This window comes from Ranitomeya variabilis, chromosome 6 (assembly GCF_051348905.1).
Source record: "Ranitomeya variabilis isolate aRanVar5 chromosome 6, aRanVar5.hap1, whole genome shotgun sequence".
Classification (NCBI taxonomy): domain Eukaryota; kingdom Metazoa; phylum Chordata; class Amphibia; order Anura; family Dendrobatidae; genus Ranitomeya; species Ranitomeya variabilis.
Genome location: NC_135237.1, coordinates 448,408,882 through 448,431,419, shown reverse-complemented (window position 1 = coordinate 448,431,419; position 22,538 = coordinate 448,408,882). Strand labels below are relative to the sequence as shown.

The 22,538-nt window shown below is 42.1% G+C and overlaps 1 protein-coding gene across 4 annotated transcripts in view; it reads right to left on the bottom strand.

Annotated features, from left to right (window-relative positions):
- SNTG1 (syntrophin gamma 1) overlaps positions 1-22,538 on the bottom strand; it is a 1,080,379-nt gene that overhangs the window by 605,223 nt on the left and 452,618 nt on the right. The window lies entirely within an intron of this gene.

The window sequence follows — 22,538 nt, the reverse complement described above, 5'->3', positions numbered from 1 at the left end:
GCTTCTTCAGACTGTGCGGTGTCACGGCCGTGGCATGCTGTTAGGGACCAGCTGACACCGAACAGTCTGAAGAAGCCATAGGGAAATGAGTGAGAGGTGGAGGTTCAGATATGCACTGCGCATGTCCATGGATCCCAGGCCCCCAGTGGGATTAAATCAGAAGACACTGCGAGGCGGGCTCTCTGCCAGCGCGGCCGCACAGGCGCAGCCATCCAGACACCAAATGATGCCAGAAGACGGGCAGCGCTAAGTGTGCCTGGCCACGGGATAACATAACAGCGCAGGCTCCTGGACGGAATAAAACAACGCTGAGGAGCCGGTGCGCGGCGCCGGGGGGGTAGGAATGACGGCTGGGCTGCGTCACATTACGAAGGAAAGTCCCACCTCCGGGACGGTTTTACGGTATCAGTGGACACATTTTATAAGTGTTAAGTTCTGCGTGTGCAAGGAGCTAAACAAAAATAGCTACCTTTTCCTTGGGCAGCATTACTGCTGCACAAGGTGGCTCTTTCAGTAACAAACGCCTTGGGGGGGGGGGGACAGATTCCCTTACATTTCAGTTGTTGTGTCAGCGTGGCGGTCGCATGACACATTGCCGGCTACACAGCTGGGGATCAGCTGACGTTACTGAAACCCAATAACACTGGGTCGTATGTTTTGACTGTGCAGACGGCACGTCTGAGCCTCAACTGGCGGTGTTGGAGCCCAGGAATTTAAGTTCAGGTGGTAGAAAGATGAACACAACAGGAGACCTGGATAACGTATACAGTGACCTAATTATTCAATCAGGAGGAGGAGTGGCAAATTCCGGCGAGATCCAGGCCTTGTTCATTTTCAGGAAAGTAAGCCGGTCAACGTTATCGGAGGATAGTCGCATGCGACGGTCAGTTAGTACACCACCTGCAGCACTAAAGACACGTTCCGATAATACACTGGCCGCAGGGCAAGACAGCACCTCCAATGCATACTGGCTTAGCTCTGGCCATGTATCTAGCTTTGAGACCCAAAACTTGAAAGGGGAAGAGCCGTCTGGGAGTACAGCAAGAGGGCAAGACATGTAGTCTGTCACCATCTGACGGAACCGTTGCCTCCTGCTGACTGGAGCCGTCTGTGATGGTGTAGACTTTTGTGGCGGGCACAGAAAACTGTGCCACAGTTCGGCCATACTGGTCTTGCCTTGGGCAGAGGCACTGCTTCTGCTCCCTCTTTGTGCAGAGCCTCCACCACGGCCTGGACGCACTGAGCTGCTTTGGAATGCACTAGCAGCACTTCTCTCAGTTGGAATGGAGAAGATGATGGAATTGACCAGTGTGTCTTGGTACTCCCGCATTTTTCGCTCCCGGTTCAACGGTGTGATGAGGCTTTCTACGTTGTCCCGGTAGCGAGGATCGAGGAGGGTGAACACCCAATAATCAGACATGTTGAGAATGTGGGCGATGCGGCGGTCGTTTCTCAGGCACTGCAGCATGTAATCCACCATGTGCTGCAGACTGCCAACTGCCCAAGAAACGCTGTCCCCTGCTGGAGGCGTGATCTCTGCCCGCTCGTCATCACCCCACCCTCGCTGTACACACTGAGTACTGGACAATTGTGTAACTCCCTCCTCTGGACGGATGTCTTCCTCCTCCATTGACTCCTCCTCATCCTCCTCACAAACGGTCCCCTGCCTACGCGTTTGTGAGGAACCACGTGGCGCTGACTGTCCAGAAGATGATGGAAATGGTGAATCCTCATCCTCCACCTCTTCCACAACATCATCCCTTAGCGCTTGCAGTGATTTTTCAAGCAGGCAGATAAGGGGGACAGTCATGCTGACTAGTGCATCATCTGCACTCGCCATCCGCGTGGAATAATCAAAGGGACGCAAAACCTGGCAGACGTCATTCATAGTGGCCCACTCTGTGGTTGTGAAGTCTGTACGGCGCTGACTGCGACTTTTTTGCGCCTGAAGCAGCTGGTACTCCATTACAGCTTGCTGCTGCTCACACAACCGCTCCAACATATGTAACGTGGAATTCCACCTGGTAGGTAGGTCACATATGATGCGATGTTCCGGCAGGCGGTGTCGGCGCTGCAGAGCCGCAATGCGCGCTTTTGCCGTGCTGGAACGCCGCAAGTGAGCACACTCTAGACGGACCTTGTGCAGCAGTGCATCAAGATCCGGATAGTCCCTCAAAAAGCTCTGCACGACCAAATTGAGCACATGTGCCAGACATGGGATGTGAGTGAGGTTGCCGAGGCCCAGAGCTGCCACCAGATTTCGGCCATTATCACACACTACCATGCCTGGCTGGAGATTCGCTGGCACAAACCACACATCGCTCTCCTGCTTGATGGCATTCCAGAGCTCCTGCGCTGTGTGGCTACGATTCCCCAAGAAAATTAATTTCAAGACGGCCTGTTGACGTTTGGCCACGGCTGTGCTCATGTCGGTCGTAACAGGTACACGTTCATCACGGGTCCATGTGGAGGTGGACTGTGACGGCTCCTGCAGCGATGATTCTGAGGAACTGGTGTAAGAGGAGGAGTCAATGCGTACAGAATGGATTCCTGCAATCCTTGGAGTGGGCAGGACACGTCCTGCGCCACTCGCACGGTCTGTACCCGGCTCAACGACATTAACCCAATGGGCAGTGAGGGAAAGGTATCGCCCCTGTCCATGTTGACTGGTCCACGCATCGGTGGTGAGGTGGACCTTGCTACTGACGGCGTTCAGTAGCGCGTGTTTTATGTGTCCCTCCACATGCTTCTGCAGGGCAGGGACGGCTTGCCTGCTGAAGTAAAAGCGGCTGGGCACATTGTACTGTGGGACTGCCAATGACATCAAGTCACGGAAGCTGTCAGTCTCCACCAGCCTGAATGACAGCATTTCCAGTGACAGAAGTTTGGCAATGCCTGCAGTCAGAGCCTGTGCTCGTGGGTGGTTTGACGAGAAAGGCCGCCTTTTCTCCCATGCCTGTACTACCGATGGCTGTAGACTGGGCTGGGAGTGTGTGGATGACTGGGAAAGTGGCGCTGCGGGTGGAATTACAGCGGGTCTCTGGACAACAGGGGCAGAGGTTCTTCCACGGCGATCCTGGGAGGACGCCGAACCAGCTGCGTGTGAGGTAGAGGAAGAGGCAACACGAGCTGAAGAGGTGGTAGCTGCCGCTGTTGGTTGGCCTACCTCTTCAGTGTGTTTTTCTAACTCCGCCGGGTGCCTGTTGCGCACATGTTTCCACATGTTGGAGGTATTGAGGTTGCTGACATTTTTCCCTCTTTTGACTTTTTGATGACACACGTTGCATCTGACATAGCAAATGTCATCTGCAACTGTGTCAAAAAAGGACCAGGCACTGCAAGTCTTGGGAGCGCCCTTTTTGGCTTTTGGAAGAGACATGCTCCTAACGGGTGCCAAAGCGGAGGCTGCAGGATCCGCAGTCTTCCCCCTCCCTCTCCCTCTTTGGGCCGTACGGGGAATCTCTTCCTCAGAGCTGCTCCCACCACCTTCCTGTCCCTCACGCCAAGATGGGTCGAGGACCTCATCATCTACACTACCCTCTGCCCCCAACTGCTCCTCCTGGGTAGTCTCAGCAGCAGAGCACGCACCAGTAAGTGGCACCTGAGTGTCATCATCAGCTGATGCGGCCTGCGATGTGGTGACCGGAGCCACTGGCCCACCCGCCTCTTCAGAGGAAGACAGAAAAAGCTGTTGGGCATCACTGCACCCTGCCTCTTCTTCCATTTCTCCAATGCTGCTTGGCTGGCCCCCTGTTTCCAAGCCAAGAGATTCAGAGAACAGAAGTAGAGACGGCTCCTGTCCTGGGCTCTCTGTCTGCCTGGGCAATTTGGCAGGTGGTGAAGAGACAGATGGCTGCTCTCCAGTGCTCTGTGTCTGAGAGGATGTGGCACTAATGGAAGTTGATGCATTAGCTGCCATCCATCCGACAACAGCTTCAATTTGTTCTTCACGCAGCAGCGGTGTACGGCGCTCGGACACAAAGCTTCGCATGAACGACTGTTGCCTGGTGAAAGTGGGTGCTGATGAGTCACCGGTGCCCGCAGCAGGCACAGAATCCCCACGTCCCCTCCCTGCTCCGCGACGGCTCCCACGCCCCCGTGCCTTACTCACTGCCTTCTTCATCTTGGTTGACTGATAAAGATAAGCAGAAAAGTACTAACGGATTTGTGTGCTTATTCCTGAGCAACTCCTCCTAACAGGTATAAGAAGCACTAATTATCTAAAGTGTGGACTAGACTTTAATATGAGCTAATGTGGCCTACAGAAATGTAAAGTGGTGTAACTGGTGTGTTTGGTGAACTTTATTATTTATTTATTTTTTGGGGGCTGAACTGACAACAGATAGAGCTGCAGTCACACGGAGACCGTGCAGACAGACGTAAACGGCGCTACAAGGCCCAAAAACCCTCCTCTACTTTATCCTATGTAGTGTTTTTCCACAAATTAGCTGGAGACGGGTGGAAAGACACTAATAGGATTTTTTTGAATAAATTAGCAGCAGACTACACTATTTGGAAAAAAAAGAAAATTGATTTGGCGGTATGACGCAGTGAAAAACCCTGAGCTGGAGACAACCAGGCTATAGCTGCTCACAGATTACAGGGCGAGCTGCAGTCACACGGAGACCGTGCAGACAGCCGTAAACGGCGCTGCAAGGCCCAAAAACCCTCCTCTACTTTATCCTATGTAGTGTTTTTCCACAAATTAGCTGGAGACGGGTGGAAAGACACTAATAGGATTTTTTTAAATTAATTAGCAGCAGACTACACTACTTTGAAAAAAAAGAAAATTGATTTGGCAGTATGACGCAGTGAAAAACCCTGAGCTGGAGACAACCAGGCTATAGCTGCTCACAGATTACAGGGCGAGCTGCAGTCACACGGAGACCGTGCAGACAGCCGTAAACGGCGCTGCAAGGCCCAAAAACCCTCCTCTACTTTATCATATGTAGTGTTTTTCCACAAATTAGCTGGAGACGGGTGGAAAGACACTAATAGGATTTTTTTAAATTAATTAGCAGCAGACTACACTACTTTGAAAAAAAAGAAAATTGATTTGGCGGTATGACGCAGTGAAAAACCCTGAGCTGGAGACAACCAGGCTACAGCTGCTCACAGATTACAGGGCGAGCTGCAGTCACACGGAGACCGTGCAGACAGCCGTAAACGGCGCTGCAAGGCCCAAAAACCCTCCTCTACTTTATCCTATGTAGTGTTTTTCCACAAATTAGCTGGAGACGGGTGGAAAGACACTAATAGGATTTTTTTAAATTAATTAGCAGCAGACTACACTACTTTGAAAAAAAAGAAAATTGATTTGGCGGTATGACGCAGTGAAAAACCCTGAGCTGGAGACAACCAGGCTACAGCTGCTCACAGATTACAGGGCGAGCTGCAGTCACACGGAGACCGTGCAGACAGCCGTAAACGGCGCTGCAAGGCCCAAAAACCCTCCTCTACTTTATCCTATGTAGTGTTTTTCCACAAATTAGCTGGAGACGGGTGGAAAGACACTAATAGGATTTTTTTGAATAAATTAGCAGCAGACTACACTACTTGGGAAAAAAAAAAAAAAAAGGAACAGTATGAGGCAATGAACCACCCTCCCTGAACTGAATACAACCAACTATGGATGGCCTATGTGGCTGCACTCAGACTGGAGACTGGGCTGCACTCACACACACACACACACAGACCCTGCAGATCGCTGTGAAAACAGCGCTACAAGGCAAAAGCAAGGTGAATAGTAGGTGAACACAGCGGTTGCTAAATTAGCCTTTGGAAAGCACAAAGAAGCAAATCGCTATCTCTAAACTGTCCCTCAGTCAGCAAACAGCGTCCTGTCACTAACTGAATTCACAGCAGAGTGATCGCAAAATGGCGCCAGCGACTTTTAAACTGCATCATGACATCATTACACCAGCCAATCACAGCCTTGCCAGTAGTTTCATGCCCTCCATGCTAAACAGGATGTGCCCACACTTGGAATCAATCTCATTGGCTGAATTTCTGCTTTTTGAATCTTAGAACTTCCGATTCCGGTATCCGATACGCGGCAAGTATCGGAATCCCGGTATCGGAATTCCGATACCGCAAGTATCGGCCGATACCCGATACTTGCGGTATCGGAATGCTCAACACTAGTCATGGGAAAAGAAGGGCATAGTGTTTATTAGAAAACTAGTTCAAGACAAAGTGTTTTGTACTTTTGCCCACCTGGAAACTAAGTTTTATCTTACAAATTCACACATTTCTTCAGATCAGGTATCCTTTTCAAGCCCAATTTTCCTACAATGAAGAATGTTTGTCTTCTTTTCCTTTGATTGGAATTATTAGATCTCAGGATCCAAGGGACTTGCTTTCTAAATTGCACTCTGGAAAATTATATATCTTTGTACTGAGTTAGCCAGTAGAAAATATTAAAATTATTAAAATTTGTGAGTCCTCAGTGGTTGATACCATTTATTGGCTAATCATTACATTTTCGAGACCATCTTTTCAGTTAGCCATTAAAAGGTAACAACCACTGAGGACTTTTAAATTGTACTCCTCTTTCATACATGCTAAACTATGGAAAAACCCTTTGGTAGTTCTAGACAAATGGAAATCCAAGATACCTTCTGTAAATGATGAGATTTGTGGTGACATTTTAGAATCTCGCCTATATGCTTAACTTGCTATTAACAAGTTAACTCAGCTACATATTATTCATCAGAGTTACATCACTCCAATAAGTGGCATATGATTTGTGATTGACCAATTGTAAGGTCCTTTTGGGGAGAGATAATTACCTTCCTGACAACAATGTAAATATTGATATAGATCTGAACCCCTTAATGTGTTTGTTTTGGATTTTGGATGAAGAAATATAGCCACATTATTCACTCATATTTCTGAGAGAATCTTTATTTATTGCTAGGCAAGTGATTGCCACTGGAAGGATGGACAAAAGTCCCCCAAAAAAGTTCCATGTAGATTAAAATGATAAACTTGACACTGTCTTTTGAATACTTTATTTTTAAAAATAGAAAATGGCCAGATAAATTTGACAAAGTATGGAGTCCATGAATCAGGTCATCACAAATGGGGGTCTTTTTCAGGCTCTTAGAGCCTCCTTATGGGATCTAGGTGAAGGTGGGGGTCAGGACTACTAATCACAAAATGACAGGCTACATTTCTCTTTTGCATATGCCTGAAGAGTCAAGGCAAGTATTAAAACATGATGTTCCATTTGAATGTTATTTTATTTGTTTTTGAGATTTTGCCATAAATGTACAATCTAATCCTGGTTTGAGTTATGTAATTGACATAACGTATATCCTATGATAATTTATGTTACTGTTATGTGGGTATTGATTTCACTGTTATATTGTTTTTATCTGTCAATAAAACGAGTTTAAAAAAATATATTGGGGACATCGAATAAGATAGAATGGTGAACAAGATAAAAATAGGTTCTGAATTATTATATAAAAATTAGAAATAAAAAGCAGATGTAAAGTGCCAAGATATTTTTATGTGATGCAGATTACCCTTTGTACAAGAAAGCCCACAAGGTACCTCCATAATAGAAAAGTTTTTAACATTCTTCGAGTCACCACTCAACTACATAAAATGCAATCTTAATGGGTTTCAACTCACAAGCTACAGAGATTGGGTGGTTTCCGAGATGTATTTGTGAAGGTGCATAATTATTAGTACTTAGATGAGGTTTTTTTAAGGGACATACTCAATTCCAAATATGCCCTTAGAGGAAGCCAGAAATGGAAAACTTTGGGTTGGGTTCGACCTAAGCATTAACTCCTATGTGAAAACATCAATTATAGCTTATGTCTCAGACAAGGACTTTGTGAATACATCTTGGAAGCCACCATATTTCAGATGTTTGGGAGATGCAACCCATGTACACTATTTAATTTTTTTTATTTCCAGTAAATGGCCACATTTACATTACATTAAAGTTTTCCAAACCAGGGAAGTGGCTTACTGTCATTTTCCCACACAGAATACACTGTACTATGTATCTGAGAATGCATGTTTATGAGAAAACAACAGCTTTATCTAAGGCCTCATTCACATGCCCTGGTGATACCTGTACATTAAAAAATAGTACTGTTGATTTTTGTAGTCTGTGTCCATGTGCCATCCGTACATACGTATGTGACATCCGTGTATCCGTTTGCTGTCCATGTGGCATCTGTGTGCCATCCTTATATATGTATGTGTGACAACTACCGACACCTGGGAAAAGCAGTACAGTTCGCCTGGTGCTGAAGGAAGCTCTCATCGTTATTGCCTGGTCTTTCTGTGCTCAGCATGACAATGCGACATTGATGGGAGTTGTATTCTGCACCTGCTGTGTACCTCCTGTGTAAAAATAAGAATTAAATTTAAAAAATGGCGTAAGCTCCCATGTAATTTTCATAACCAGCAGAGGGAAATCCCATGGCAGGGGGCTGATGTTAATAATATGGAAAAAGGGTCAATATCCCAAAAAGTTCCCAGGCTATTAATAACAGCTCAAAGCTGTTTTCTCAGCCTTTACTGGTGTGTTTATGAGGGACCCCAGAAAAAAAATTATGTAGGGTCCCCCTATTAAATCAAACCAAAAATGGCTAAACAGATTGCTGTGGGTTGATATTAATAACCTGGGAATGGTCTAAAGATATTAACCCCTCCAGACTACCAACATCACCCCTCAGCCACCCCAGAAATGGTGCATCCACAATATGTGCCAAATATGGCACTTAGCCTCCCTGTTCCCACTTGCCCCTTTACAGAGGCAAGTGGGTAATAGGGTTGATGTCAGCTTTGTATTGTCAGCTGACATAAAACCCAGGAGTTAGTAATGGAGAGGCATCTATAAGACACCCCCGTTACTAACCCCATAGTAAGGTTTGAAATAAACACACAGCAAGAATAAAGTTCTTTATTTGAAATACAACGCCACACCCTGTTTTACGTATTTTTTAATAAAAAAAGGTAAACTCACCTACATACCTATAATCCATTGAAACCCATGTCCCCTGTAAAAGACAAAAAATAATAAAATCTTGTGTCATCATCCTGACGCGTACCGGCACCTGTAAACAGCCTGAACTGTACATTTTCTTCCCAGGCGCCGGTACATGTCACAATGATGACACACAGATATCATCCATGTGTAAGCAGTGTGAACGTGTGTGGCAAGTACTTTGTCCATGCTGCGCAAGATTAAACTGACATATCTACGGGTTTTTCACACAGACACACAGCCAATTTAAAAAACCTGACGTGTGCACCACTATTGAATACAATGGGTGTGTGTGTGCTCGTATTTGCAGTACTTAAAAATGGACATGTGAAGGGGTCCTAAGGTGTATGGTGAGCTTAAACAGTGGTATCGGATGATTCCATACACATAAGGCTACCAGTGGATCCCACCAATATCACCAGGTTAGGCTGACTTTAGTGTAATGAGGGGACTTAATGGAGTTTTCCTATTTTTACAAAAGTGGACACAAAATGATTCCTGTAAGTAAAACACTGTAACAAAGACTGACAGTGCTCTTAACTCTTTACTCCATTATAGTGATGAGCCCCCTATACTGCTCTAGCCTCTGTGTTTTGGCACCCGTTGTAATGTCACGTGAGCAGTGGACATCATCTTTGCAGCCAACCACTGAGTGGCTTGTGACATCTACATAAAGTCAGTGATTGACTGCAGCGATGACATTTTGACACAGCTGTCAACATCTTGTCCCTGCTACAGCCAAAACACAGAGACTGTAGTAGAGTAGATTCAGTGATGGATTTGAGGGAGGGTGAGTATTATATGTCTTTGTTACTTTACATTTCGTTAATCATTTGGGTTCACTTTTTTAAAAGTAGAAAACCACTTTAATCATACAAAGAATACCAGCTATAGCTCCCATTTTTGCTAAGTGTATGGTCACTGAGTGTGCCTGCAATAATATAGGGGCCTGCTATGTTGCTATGTAGAAGAGAAGACAATTCCATTAGATTAGTATTAATAAATACTGATAGGCAATAAACAAGGATGGCAAACTTAAATGTACCAAATTTTGGTGGCAGTGTATTTTACAAAATATTAAACACCCATAAGCTACCTATATAGCAACATTTTATTTGCAAATCTTTAAAGAACTGGTGACTTGGGGCAGAAAATGTAGTGATTGCAACAATTAATGGAAATCCTAGTTAAAACTGTGGTTCTGTGTGCTCTAAGATTTCAGGCTTCGACTATTATATTTAATATTCCCACTGGAGGCAAGTGGTAGTCTAAAAATGTACAGCAACATAGATAGCCAACATTTCAACCTGGATTATAAAAATAAAATAATGTCTAAGGTGAAGAAATAAATTAAGCCTTGCTTAACATCAATGGTATACTACTAATAGTAGAAACTACAAGTAGAAAACGCAAATAAGGTCTAATCTGAGAATAACAATTATGCAAATGAAGGATGCGCTAACCTGATATGGTTCTGTGACACACAACCTTGAATACGCGTAAAAATAGCTGCTGCAGATCCATGGGTCTTCTGACCAGTAAAGAGGAAAAAAGGAGGCAAATGTGGTTTGTCTGCACTGCTGGTAGGCAATGAAGATCCAAATAGAACTTTAATAAAGGATTTTTTATTTCAGGTTCTTTAGTCCACGCATTTCAAAGTCATTCCAGACTTCTTCCTCTGGACACAAATTGTATATATATATATATATATATATATATATATATATATATATATATATATATATATATGCAGTTTGTGTCCTGAGGAAGAAGTTTGGAATGACTTTGAAATGCGTAGACTAAAGAATCTGAAATAAAAAATCCTTTATTAAACTTCTATTTGGATTTTCATGGGCTACCAGCAGCATGGATAAACCACATTTGACTAATACTGTGTGGCAGGCTATGGAAGGCCATCATGCTGTGTTGTGGGTCTGTGGAGGTCATTATACTGTGTTGGGGTCACTGTGGGCCTCATCATTTTATGTTGGGGATACTGTACTTGTGGAGGAATTCACTGTTAGCATATGGTGTGTTTGGGGGGCATTTATGTTGGCATCATACATTATGGGGGCCATGAAATTGGTATTGTAGTTGGTGGGAACACTAAGGGGCTTCAATAGGGGAAAACAAAGTGCTGCAATACAAGTTCTACACTATGTTTTTAAAAGTTGACAAAAACGCCCTCTTGTGACTATGGCTATGTGCTGTAACTCATCTATTATGCTAATAATTTTATATTTCTGCTATGGGACCACGTTTTCTATGTTTGCCCCTGCTTGACATTAACATAAATTGCCTGTAAAGTTTCTGTGGTGAGACACTAAAAATCCCAAAGTTGTATTTAATGGATGTAGTGTAAAATGACATACTTACACTCTTTGTGCATTATCCTGAGTTGATTTAAAAACTGGCTACTCATGTACTGTATAAATATACTAGAGATTTTTTGGCATGCAACAATGATTTACACTCTGAAATTATACCATATTGTAGATAGTAGAGTTTCATTGGTTTTCATTTTTCATGTTACTTTTCCATTTTGCTGAGATTGTGATTCCCGCTGAGCATTATGGTCATACATATTCATACATTCAAAATTTCTTTCGATGAGATTGAAATGTTGAACATTTTTCATATTACATCTAAATGAATTCTTTATCCTCATATGTCCTTTGGGTAGATTATATTTTTACAACATGCTGCATTACAGATTATCATCAGCGATGTGTCACAATTTTTTGTCATGCTTTCAATATATAAATTCATGCTGTAACTTAAAATCTAGAAAATATGGGAAAGCCACAAATCTCTCTTATTTAAATTAAAACTGATTAAACATTAAACTGAGATTTATTCTGAATAGGGATGAGCGAGTACTAAAATGCTTGCATACTCGTTACTCGAACCGAGCATTTACTAAAATGCTTGCATACTCGTTACTCGAACCGAGCATTTCCTAAGGCTCAAGTGCACATTTTGAGTAACTAGTATAATAGGAGTCAATGCGAAATCAGAGCATTTTTCAGGCAGGTCCTAAAAGGAAGTCTGGGGGTATGGAAAATATTAAAATGGACGTAAAAAGTCTGACATTAAAACATACAAAATTAAAGAGAACTTGGAGTTTACAAAAGAAAAAAATTGTTAAGAAACATTTTTTTTCCAGTGACTTGTATATAAGGCAAAATTTAAAAAGGATTTAAAAAATAATATTAATTAGATAAGTATGTTGAGGTGATAGGCCAGTCTTTATGTTTAATACAGGGTGTATTCGAGTCCCTCTGTGTCATATATTTTGGGCACTTTTTGATTCCATCATAAATTACATTGAAATTTTCTATATTGTAATAAAAATTAAATTTTGGTTTACAATAATAACAGGGATTATCTAATTTTCCCTGTTTTGCCCATACAAAATTTTCTTCAAAACCAGGACCCTCGTATCACCTGTTCACACATCTTACAAACACTAAATAGCTCTCTGTGTCTGTACACATACTGGTTGGTGACTGCTTTATGCAGCATTACATAAAAACCCTATTTATTATATTGATGGCTAGACTGTACAATACAAGCTATTGCTACTATCCACCTATTCTGTCTCTCCTATTTCCTCATAGATTGTAAGCTTGCAAGCAGGGCCCTCCCTCCTCTTGGTATCTGTTGATTATGTGAATATTTTTACTCTGTAATGTCTTTTATTGTCTGTACAAGTCCCCTCTAAAATGTGAAGTGCTGTGTGATATGTTGACTATAGAACTAAAATTATTATTATTATCGGACCTAAAGGAGGGCCTCATGCTCATTATGTGTAAATTGTCATATAGTGGCGCTCCTAGACTCATAAAGGCTATGCACTAAGTGCAAAGTCTGCCAAAAATTAAAAGCAGGGTCATCCTTGCACTCATGAATGCACTAACTGTAGCGCATCATTAAAATATTGCGATCAAAGCGTAGTTGTGCTACCTCTACACTCATAAAAGCTCTGCACACAGTGCAAAATCAGAAAAAAATTACATGCAGTGTCATCCACACACAGGGTGTCATGAAATTTGCCCAGGCCTTTAACAGTGTATCCCTGCCTCTGTTGTACCGCATGTGTGTCTTCCTCGCCTTTCCTCCTTGGTTGGGCAAGGAAGCTTGCCAGCTGCCGCTTGCAATGTCTGATTGGAATTTTTTTAACATGTTTTCAACAATGGCCTTCTGGTATAGCACCATTTTAGTAGGACTCAGGAAAAAAAGATGCAAGTTTCTCCTTGTAGTGTGAATCTAGCAGGGTAAACAACCAGTACTCTTTTTTGGGCAAGGTGAATGTAACGTAAGGGTCACTGGTAAGGCAGTGTTATATAAAGTCTGCCATGTGTGCCAAGCTCACTACAGCCAACAATTCCCTGTCTCCACCATGATGACTACTCTACATCTCCTCTTCATTCCCTTCCTCAGCCCATCCGCGTAAGAGACATGGGACAAAGCTTGTTCCTCCTCCTCCTCTTCCTCAGCCTCAACCTCCTAATTGTTACTCAATCTATACTGAGCAGATGAGATGAGGATGGGCTGGATAGTATCTCCCTGTTTTATGTCTTCCTCCATCTTTTATTGGTCTGAATGTTAAGCTTCATGTTTAATTGTCAGCAGCAATTGTTTAAGTAGGCACAGAAGTGGGATTGTTGTGCTGATGATAGAGTTATCACCGCTCACCATCTTTGTGGAGTTCTCAAAGTCTTGGTGAACTTCATAAATGTCAGACATCTATACCCACTCTTCAGTTGTTATGTGTGGGTGCTGACCAGAATGCTGCTAATAACAGCAAGAGCAGGTGCCACTGATGGGAGGATTCATCAGTTGGCACCTATGCTATAAATACATTTTAAAAAAATGATGTGGGGCCTTTCTATTTTTGATAACCACCATGGTAAAACTGACAGTTGCAGGTTGGAACCCTCAGTGCTGAACTGTGAGACTTTTTCTCATATTGCTGATCTCACTGAGGTTATTAAAGTTCATCAGCCCAGCTCTCACTGAAGTGAGCTGGGAATGTAGCCTAATTGACCTGCGGTAACCTCGATGACGTCATCGCTAGTCACTGTTGCTGTGCTCTCAGCAGCTCATTCTCCCATGGTTTTCAGCCTGAATGGTCATATTTTGGCACCATCCAGGTTGAAAAATAATTATCACAGACATGAATTATGGCATGAGACAGTATTCTGGACAGGTGAGGGATATTGTTGCTTTTTATTTTTATTGTACAGGGGACCAGGACTTCAATGGAAAAGGTGTATTGTGAGTATAACTGTCTTTGTTATCTAATATATAAAGCTGAATGTGTGTATGTATGTGTGTATGTATGTCCGGGATTGGCATCTGAACCGTCGCAGCTACAGCCACAAAATTTTGCACAGTCACACGTCTGGACCCCGAGAGCATCATAGGCTATATTGTGAGGAGAAATTTTAACCCCGCGCTTTCCAATTCACCAAACAATTTTGCCCCTCTCTACATAATGGGGAAAAAGTGAAAGGAAAAGTGTTGGAGGCGTCGCAGCTACAGGCACAAAATTTTGCACAGTCACACGTCTGGACCCCGAGAGCGTCAAAGCTATGTTGTGAGGTGAAATTTTAACACCGCGCTTTCCAATTCACCAAACAATTTTGCCCCTATCTACATAATGGGGAAAAAATGAAAGGAAAAGTGTTGGAGGCAAATTAACAGGTGCCAGATGTGAACAAGGGGGACTTAAAGAATGAGAGCGATGGCGCCAAAGAGTATATACTGTACAGTTGCTAAGGTGGGGCCCCGACATGGGATAATCACCACACCACCACGGGGATATGAACACACACACAAAATGCGCCACACACTACCACGTGCTCGAACACATATACCACCCTCAGCGCACATTTCACCACACATACACCAACCTCGCCACATAAAAGTTGAAATACAAAAGTCGCCGCTCAAAACTCGCCACCCGCAAAACTCTCCACATGCAAAACTCGCCACATGTGCAAAACTCACCTCATGGAAAACTCGCCACACGCAAAACTTGCACACGCGGAAAAATTGCCACATGCACAAAAGTTGCAACACATGCAAAAGTTGCCTCACACAAAACTTGCATATACTCAAAAGGAACCACACATAAAACTCGCCACGCGCAAAACTCGCCATGCGCAAAACTTGCTGCACACAACTTGCTACACTAACCTGTCACATGCAACTCGACACACAAAAAGTTGCTACACGCATGTCGCCACACAAAACTCATCTCACAAAAGTCGCTACATGCATGTCGCCACACGCAACTCAACACACACAACTTGACACACGAAACTCGACCTAAAACACACACAAGTCTGGTATTATCCTTCAAAAATAAAAATCTGATTAATAAGCTGACAAACTACAAGAGCAACAAATGTACCATATAGGAATCCGGCAGCTGTCAGTCACATGACCAGTCTATTATGTGTATGTGTGAGCTAATATATACTGCCAGGGGGTGGGCTTACTGTTGGCTGGGCATTTATCAGGCTGCCAATTTAGCTTACAAATACTGAGGTAAAAATACTGACCAAATAACGTGTGAACAAGGTCTAATACAGCAGGAGATGACACAGGTATATACTATATGCAGGAGGAGATGACACACAGATATATACTATATAGAGGAGGAGATGACATACAGGTACATACTACATACAGCAGGAGATGACATACAGGTATATACTATATACAGAAGGAGATGACACACAGGTATATACTATATACAGGAGCAGATTACCTACAGGTATATAGTATATACAGGAGGAGATGACATACAGGTATATGCTATGTATAGGAGGAGATGACATACAGGTATATACTATATACAGGAGGAGATGACACACAGATATGTACTATATATAGGTGAGATGACACACAGGTATATACTATATACAGGAGGAGATTACATACAGGTATATACTATATATAGGAGGAGATGACATACAGGTATATACTATATAGAGGGGAGATGACACACAGCAGGTATATACTATATACAGGGGAGATGACATACAGGTATATACTATATACAGGAGATGACATACAGGTGTATACTATATATAAGGGAGATGACAAACATGTATATACTGAGGTGAAAATGAGAGGTGTGAGGTGAAAATGAAAAGGTGTGAGTGCAAAATGAGAGGAGTGAGGGAAAATAGTGGAGTGATCGGAAAATGACAGATGTGAGGTCGAAATGACAAGTGTTAGGGGGGAATGAGAGGAGTAAGGGGGAAAATAAGAGGATTGAGGGGGAAAATGAGAGGTGTGAGGGAGAAAATGAGAGATGTGAGGGGGAAAATGAAAGATGTGATGGGGAAAATGAGAGGCGTGATGGGAAAATAAGAGAAGTGAGGTGCTATAACTAACCACAGATATTTACTATACCCAGGCAACGCCGGGCTCTTCAGCTAGCTTAGATTTACAATCTCCATGCTTTTCTCATGGTCAACTTTATGTGGCCTGTTCAAGAGTTGGAACAGCCAAAAATCTGTTTGTCTTTGCACCTGAAGGAAAAACTAAGAATGTCATTTATCAAAAGGCTCTCGAATAAGTAGTAGAAGATTACTTCACATTACTTGGCCAATTTAGTTAAATCTGTGTGGAATATCTCTGGTGTTGAAATATATGTTGTAAAATGCTTCTATTAGCTTAGTTTTTGCCTTTTAATAATTACATTTCTATCTATTTGTTTTGTGGTTTTTTTTGTGCAGAATAAATTTTTGTTAACACATTCTATTTTGCTAACAGCAGTTATTACCCCGGGCGAAGCCGGGTAGTACAGCTAGTTTTTAAATAAATTTGTAAAATGGTGTGTGTATAAATAATTTCAAAAAAGGCGAGCAGACCTCTCTATTCTTGATAACCAGCCATGATAAAGCTGACAGCGGAGGATTGCAGCCCGTAGTTGTCAGTTTTGTTGTGCTGGTTATCAAATATAGAAAGACCCCTTCGTAATTTAATTATTTATGGCTGATTAATACTTCCATGAGCCACGCCTGCTCTTGCTCTTAATAGCGGCAGCACTCTTAGGCTGATGGCAATAGTACTCACTTCAGCCAATGCCTCTGTGACCGGAGGCAGACCTTTTACTGCCGGTCACAGCTGCTGGTGCTCTGACCAGTGGTATTAATATTACCACTAATCAGAGCTTCCAGTGTTTTTCACTCTATCATGCAGATGACAGCATAGGAAGAACCTAATGTTCAGGGTGCCAAACCCAATCAGTAACCTAGACTTCCTGGAGAAGTCTATGCTTGAGGCCCATACCCGAAAAGTAGGTGTGTGGTACGGACTCCGAACTATACTGTTCATGTTCGACCATCAATAATTAAGGTAGGAACTGATATCATATGACATTTTTTATCTTTTTTAAAATAAAGTTTTATATTTATGAAAGATGAAAGACAGTTGTGGTGGTATCCCTTTGTTCATTTTGCATTAAATGACAGTTACTCTTTAAAGTGCACATGTCATCAGGTTTTCCTTCATTGCCACTAGCCTTTTAATAGATTTAACAGAAGATGCCTACTATTTTCCCTAATCAGCATAGTATACCTTAAAATAGGTCCTTATTGCTATGGACATAGCTATGAGATGCCTTTCTTTCCATACACTAGCAGCTACTCTACTCAAAGAGTCTGCTTTACAGTCTACCCTGACTGTTGGCAAGTGTTCTCTCCTGATACAGCAATTCTACAATGTACAGTGCAGTAGACTTTGCTGAGCAGATGTGATTGTATTTGGTGAATGAAGAATCAATTTTTATTTCCACATACTTTGAACAGTTTGCTTTAATAGGATCTATAAGGATTGAGGGGGAAGAACACTGTGTACAAATCTTGCCAATCTTCATAATGAAATTTCTTAACCATCATCTTAAGAAAAACCTATATTTGAGATTACACGGACCTATACTTTCTAAACCTTTTATCAAAAAATATTGTTATTAGTCTCAAGTGTAAACTTCAGTCAGTGTAAAAAATCAGCTATTAGCACAATCTATATATCTTCAAAGTTTTAGTGAAGAGTGGGTAGAATAATGAAAACAGTTGCTTATGCATTAGACTTTTCAAGTAAAGTACCAGCAGAACTCATTAGTTTAATTGCTGCGCACATTAAACAGTATTATTGTCAAATTGAAACAGTATAGCACTGAACACCCTCACTACAAAGCAGACAGAGGAATAAAACATGATAAAATGTAAAGATATATCATTTATTGACATTTTCACAAATTTCACAAATAAGCTATTACATTTTATTATATTTTTAGCAAATCTTCATCTTAACTAATAGGAACAAACAGAAATGCCAAGACCCATCAAAACATCTTGCTTCTGAGTGCAGAGAGCTTAATGCCTTGTAAAAATAATTGTACTTTAGGGAAATAAATTGATTAAGTGAAAGCTAAGCTTTATCTTACCAAAGTATAAAACTTAATGAAAGAACAAAAGAGGATATCACCCTTTAAAATATCTGAGGGAATTCACTACCCCTTTTCAGTGCAGTGAGGTAGTACAGGCCATTTACTGTAAAAGCAAATCACAGTGAGAATTGCATACATCAATTTAAAAAAAAATTATGTAAATATAAAAGAAGATGAAATTAAAGAGTTATTACATTAATGGCTGTGATGGCTACAAGTTATAAATTGTATGTAAAAATAGGTAATAAAAGCACTACTGAGTATGACAGACAAGTAAGGAGGAAGATTGACATTCACATAATCGATACATGAAGGTGCTGGTGGAATGTAATGTAGCACCCCTGGTACATACTGTATATAAAGTAATTCACTGCACATTCTTGTTTCAAAGATGCAAGGAATTTATTCCATGTGTAAATCTAAATATACAACAGGCATGTGATAAGATAATAAAGGTGTAGGTAGATATATGATATAGATATAATGTTTCGATCCCTCCTGTCCAGGGTAGAGAAGAGGTGCTCCAGCACCAAAGTCTAGTGTGTCAACCCAAGAGGAGTCGAAATGTTATATCTATATTGCATATCTCCCAGCACCTTTGATGCTGTATATTTACACATGGAATAAATTTGTTGCATCTTTATATCAAGAGAGTGAGAGTGAATTACTTTGTCTATGAGTATAACAAGCCAGGCATGTAATACCTTCAGAATTCATTAAAAGAATAAGGTTCTTCCTCATGTGTCGCTCCCCAATCCTTAATCCCTTTTTTATCATGTGGTCATTAGTGTTGAGCATTCCGATACCGCAAGTATCGGGTATCGGCCGATACTTGCGGTATCGGAATTCAGATACCGAGTTCCGATATTTTTGTGATATCGGAAATCGGAATCGGAAGTTCCCAGTGTATGGTTCCCAGGGTCTGGAGGAGAGGAGACTCTCCTTCAGGCCCTGGGATCCATATTCATGTAAAAAATAAAGAATTAAAATAAAAAATATGGATATACTCACCCCTCCGGCGGACCCTGGACCTTAGCGATGTAACCGGCAGCCTCCGTTCCTAAGAATGAGGGGTTTAGGACCTGCGATGAAGTCGCGGCTTGTGATTGGTCGCGTGAGCGGTCACATGAGTGGTCACGCGACCAATCACAAGCCGCCACATCATCGAAGGTCCTAAACTCCTCATTCTTAGGAACGGAGGCTGCCGGTTACATCGGTGAGGTCCAGGGGCCGCCGGACGGGTGAGTATATCCATATTTTTTATTTTAATTCTTTATTTTTTACATGAATATGGATCCCAGTGCCTAAAGGAGAGTTTCCTCTCCTTCAGACCCTGGGAACCATCCAGGATAGCTTCCGATACTTGTGTCCCATTGACTTGTATTGGTATCGGGTATCGGTATCGGCGATATCCGATATTTTTCGGGTATCGGCCGATACTATCCGATACCGATACTTTCAAGTATCGGAAGGTATCGCTCAACACTAGTGGTCATCTATCAGGATATAAATGAAATACAACTAAAACTAATACCCTTCTACTTATCACCAATTCACTTATCAGCAATTCCAACTGATCTACCTTCGTATCAACTTCAAATGTAATTTCCCCCACTCTACAAAGAAATACGCTGAATTTTGATGAGTTGAATGTCTCTTCCCCTCTCCCTGCTTGGACTCATTTCAGCAATAAAAGTACCATTTTCCAAAAATTGCTTTACCGATTTGAGACCCTACCCATACCTGTTCCTCTCTGAGATTTTCATATAGGCAGGAAAACGCCATAGAATTCCAACATCAACCCTGTTGGCTGACAAAAATACAGGAGGCCTATTGGCTTCTGAATTCTCACAGTGCACACTGCATGCTGTTAGGATTCTCTTGTGCTGGCGATATATATACATGCGGTCACGTGCTGACTAGACATGTGTGGCCTCAGTCAATGAAAATGAACTGAGCGAGGCCAGGCACGTCTAGTCGGAATGTGGTCAGAAGTGTACAAATAACATACATGTGCTGACATGACCGTCCATCGGCAAGGTAGAATCCTAAAAGTGTGCCGTGCATTAGTTGTGAGAATGCAGAAGCCTGCAATGTCAGGATTCAACTCTGCAGGTTCCAGCAGTCATCACATGGACAGTTCACTCATATGCGACTTTCATACTTACGGTCCTGTGACAGCGAGCTTCTCTTCTGCTTCTCTCAGTTTTTCATTGAACATTGAGAGCATTAGGGAGAGGAGCTCGTGGGTACATGACTAAGTGTGCAAATCGCATACGTCATTGGTGGGGAGGTGCCAAATTGAATTCTTGCTCCGAGTGCCAGAAAACCTAGATACACCTCTGTCCTGGACCATCACTGGGGCAAGATGCTGCTGATTCCTTTCATCTCTGGCTTTGAAACAGGGTTGCGCCTGGTATTCACATATACCTTCAAGGTGAATACTCTGCCATATGCCCTTTCTGTTAACCCTTGCGCTTCTTTCCCTGCACATGACATGACAGCTGATTCAATAAGCTGTCATGTGCCTTTAAAAGCCGACAGTGGATAAGAGCTCTGCTTGAGTCTGTTATCCAGTTGAATCCCACTGTCAATCTCTGATAGAGGGATTTAAAACGTACCAGCCAGAAACGTATCACAAATCCCACCCATCAATGCAGCTGTCACATGCTCGGGGAGCATCAATGTGTTTTCATGACAGCTGGGGTCTGGCGTCATAGGATATCGTGATTTTAGCAAACATAGCAATGTTGATGCACTGCTCTGTACAGCACAGGCAATTGATAGCTGCATCGAGTCTCCTAAGGGCACTATTAACTAAAATAAAAAGTAAACAAATAAGTTATTAAAAATATGAAAAAATTAATATTATAACAAAATACACATATTTGGTATGTATGCGTTCAGAACTGTCTGATCTATCAAAATATAAAGTAAATTAAGATTGGTAAGCGGTGTAACGTTAAAAAAATCTAAACTCCAAAACTGTTTTTTTGGCCACCCCAATATTGCAATAACAGGCGATCAGAACATTGTATCCACCACAAAAAGGTATGAATAAAACATCAGCACGGGGTGCAAAAAAAATAAGCCATCATTCAGACCCACATCTTGAAAAGTGAAAATGCTATGGATCTTGAAAAATGGTGACAATCAAATGCAAAAAAAACATTTTCATACAAATTTCGGATTTTTTTTCACCACTTAAAAAAAAAATTAACTATATATGTATATACAGATTCATGCTGAAAAGGTCCAATGGAGTATCCACAAAGAAGGACAATGATAATATTCGTTGGTAGGGGTACAGTGGCCTGCTAAAAAAATGGCCCACCAGTAGTTTTCAAAGGTTTGAAAGTAGCGCCCAAGTTATGAATATACGTTACATAAGTTCTTATCCCTGACGCTGTGACGATAGAAGAGCAAGTTTTCCTGGTACTCAGCGGTGAGATTAGTGGAAATAAACAAAGTAGTTCAGATCACAGCGAACAGCTGCCCCGGACAGTGGCAGACGCCGCGTGTGGTGTGAGCGTTGAGGGTGGCTCGTCTGCAGGACCTTCGTGACCTAGTGACTCACGTGATTGCTAATGTGACCGAAGGGTGTGTGCATATCGAAGTAAGGACCAATAGCCATCTAATCATCCCAGTATCAGGGGTAAGAACTTATTCACTTTTTAACTGTATGTAACGTATATTCATAACTTGGGCGCTACATTCAAACCTTTGAAAACTACTGGTGGGCCATTTTTTTCATCGGGCCACTGTACCCCTACTAACGAATATTATCACTGTCCTTCTTTGTGGATACTCCATTGGCCCCTTTCAGCTCGAATCTGTATGTACATATATACGTTTCTATTTTTAATACAATCCTTTGTGGTAAATTGTTGGATTTGCAGCAGAATATCGGGCTTTCTTTTGACACTTGCAACACTTTTTTATTTTTTGTATAAAAAATAAACTATACATGTTTAGTATATGTGTACTCATAGTGACTCGTGGAATCATATTGCCAGGTCAGTTTTCCAATATAGCGAACATGATAAATAAAAA